The sequence below is a fragment of the Eptesicus fuscus genome, chromosome 14 (genome assembly GCF_027574615.1).
Source record: "Eptesicus fuscus isolate TK198812 chromosome 14, DD_ASM_mEF_20220401, whole genome shotgun sequence".
Classification (NCBI taxonomy): domain Eukaryota; kingdom Metazoa; phylum Chordata; class Mammalia; order Chiroptera; family Vespertilionidae; genus Eptesicus; species Eptesicus fuscus.
Genome location: NC_072486.1, coordinates 66078139 through 66081660, shown reverse-complemented (window position 1 = coordinate 66081660; position 3522 = coordinate 66078139).

Genomic DNA, 3522 nt, shown 5'->3' with positions numbered 1-3522 from the left:
TTAGTTTTTATGCTTCTAGTTGAGTCTTTTATTTCTCTGTGTTAGAATGTTACATTAGATAACTGTGCTTGTCAATGAATGATGATACTTGATAGTGTTGTTGTTTTTACCGAAAATAATATTTTAACAAGAATAAATTAAGTATGCTGCCCTTTCTATACATGAACCAATAATGAGAAACAGATGCAATAGATAAGATTCTTAAGCATATAGCTAAATTATGAAAAATAGGAAATTAATTTAAGTCTACATTCTCAAGAATATTATTTATTCACATTTGCAGTAAAATGGTCACTTTTTAAAGATAATTTGAAAGAGATAAATACATTTTGAAGCAATTATATTGAGATTTTTTTTTTACCTTTAATTAGCATGTTTCTCTAATTAAAAAAAAAAAAAGGATTTTTATATCTTGGAGCCAGTCTTACATTTTGTAATTCTCCTATATAATAAAAGGGCAATATGCAAATCAACCGAACGGTGGAACAACCAGTCGCTATGACACTCACTGGCCACCAGGGGGCAGATGCTCAACTCAGGAGCTGTTCCCTGCTGGTCAGTGCGCTCCCACAGGAGGAGTTCCACTCAGCCACAAGCCGGGCTGATGGCTGGCAAGCACAGCGGCAGTGGCAGGCGCCTAAGCCGCAGGCGAACATCCCCCGAGGGCTCCCAGGCTGTTAACGGGCACAGGCCAGCTGAGGGACCCCCGCCCCCCTGAATGCAAGAATGTTGTGCACCGGGCCTCTAGTTTATAATATTATTTAACTACAAAGTATACTTTTCAGGTTATTCTCAAGACTTTCAATAAAGCTCTAAACTTTTAATAAGAGTAGCTTTTAGTTTGATTACCTAGACTTGTTAACCGACTGGCACTGGCAGTGTAGCGAAAAGCTTTCTTGGCTTGGAGGGGAAAAACATGCTCTTAGGCTCACAAGCCAAGAGACACGTTGGCTCCCCTCAAATCGCTTTTCAGAGCGACACTGAAAACAGCCAGTTTGCTAGTGTCACAAGCGTAAAAAATCGCATCTTTTAATTCTGCAGCTTAATTTTAGTTTTCCAAAGCGTTTAGTGAGATTTCCGGTTTGTTCAGCTACCTTTTCTTTGTGGAGGGATTTCATCTCTCCCCCTCGCTATTAAAATTTCTCTTGATAGGAAGAATATGTACAAGCAAAGATGATGAGCTCATTTCTTCTCTAAACTACCTTTTCATTACCTTTACGGCATGAAAAACAAAACTCATTTTCACCTTTTATTATAGGTGCCACTCATATTTTTAGTTTGGTACTGGAAACCCCGGGGTTTCATCTTATTTTTAACAGCACTGATTTTTAAATAATACCAGACTTATCAGAAGATTTTGGACCTTGTAAAATAGTTCACCAGAATTGCGATCAGCATGCTTTCTACGGAAACCTACTGAGCTGGAAGCGTCAGCTATCCAAGATCTCTTTCACGGAGTGCCAGCTGTGAGCCCTGTACTTTCATATCCCCAGCAGTTGGTGCAGTCATGGAGAATCACAGAACAGCTAAACTGGAAGGAATTAAAATAAATCATTTAGTTGCAAACATTTTGGCATATTACAATGTAACTCTTCCCAACTGCCACCAAACCACAGGTTTACATTCTCCTAAGTACTAAGCAGCCAACAAGACTTTATTGAATAAACTAGTTATATTTCCTGTGGGTCTAATGGCTCCTACTGATACTGTCGTAATAGACCCAGTTATTAATTAACTGGAAAGGAGCGAAAAGAAGGCCAGATAGCATAGGCATGTCCTTTGTGCAGCTTTGGACGGGGGAGGAAGAGATGCACGTCCAGGAAAGACTGGGTGAAATAGGGAAGGTACTTACCTGTCCGTCACACCTGGGAAGAGGTCATTGGCCAGAGCGGGCGTGGCCACTGCAAGTATGGAGAGATTTGAGATGCTTCAGCTCCTAAACAAAGGAGTTTGCTCTCTGGTTTGCTCACTCGTGACTCCTGGCTTGCGGAGATCTCATGCTCCTGCATTCAGCCACAGAGAGGTGGAACCCACACACAGTGGGCTAATGGGCTGCAACTAGCCTCATGCTAAACCGGACCCAGCTCCGCCACGGAAGGAAAACTGTGGATGCTGCCCTTGCTTCTAGCTCTCCTGAATCCCCCGCTGCACACCTTCCAGGACTGGATTAAGGGAAATGGGACTTTGGAAACCCAAGGATGAAATTCCACTAAAATAAAGCTTTCTACCACATCCCATCCTTCCCTGGGAGCCTCCAGAAATGCTTATTTCAGTGGTACCCCAAGAACCCAACTCCCACCAGCAGTGGAGAAAGGCAATCAATACATTTCTCCAATAACACACCTACTACACTTTTAAATGTTTAAAACACATCATGGCTTCCCTTTGCACTTTGTTTGATATCAAACACCGTTAACGTGGCCTGTACACAATTATATGAAGGAGATGGTTTGTACCAGCTTGCATGAGTTAAATGTTCAATAATTTTGTGAGCTGGTTATTAAACTCAGACATTATTTTGAAACTTACAGACAGTATTATATAAACTTAAAAATTAAATACATTAGATTTGAAACAAAACTCATCACTTCCTAATTATTTGACTACATTTCACTGGTATTTTGAGGTTTACTCTTATCTTATACCTGTTGTGTCTACAGAATGAAAATACCACATAATGACTTGCTACTGTGCAACTCCTCAACTTCGCATTTAGTGATGACACGTTGGTAGCTTGAAATTGGTCATGGTGGAAGTATTACCTTACAGAAATTGGTAAATGCTGGAAATCAGGATTAATCAGAATTTGACCTACTATTTTTTGACTGTACAAACTTAAGGAAGTGATAGAAAAAATGTTAATAATGCAGATTGAAAAGTATCATGTATGTAGCTGTTACATTTTAAATAGCATCACAAATTAGGTAAATATTCTCCAGGTTTGGAAAACTATTAGGTGATTGAACAAAAAAGTCCCTCGTGTCATTGACCAACAAGTGTGATATCAGAGCTATATCTTCATTGTTTCACCTTCATCTTATTTGCTAATGGAAAGAAAAATACCAACCAACATTATGTTGAAGCTATGCTTGTTTGTTAATTGCAACCATAGATTAGCTGTGGACATAAGAGTTCAGCAAAAATCAACAACGAAAGTGTTCTGTGAGAACCAATTGTCTATACGGCATTTATAGCAAACTGCATTTTATATGTTATTATTCTTTGTAAATTGTGTGCATATTTAAAAATTTCTCCCTGGGAGCCAATTCAGAAATCCGGCATAAAAGCACAACACTGCCCCTACCTATATTTAGCTCCTTTCTCCTGCTTCCCTCACCAATTTTTAGGCAAATTGGTTAGCTATTTCACTTCTTTAAAAGTACTAAGCTTTTTTTTTTTGGCCTCAGGCTTATTTTACAAAACCCCCAACCCCCACCCCTCCCCTGCCCCCAGAGTCTCTTTACTCCTCCATATCTGGCCAACATCCACTCATCCTTAAAGTATCAATTCATATCAGTATAA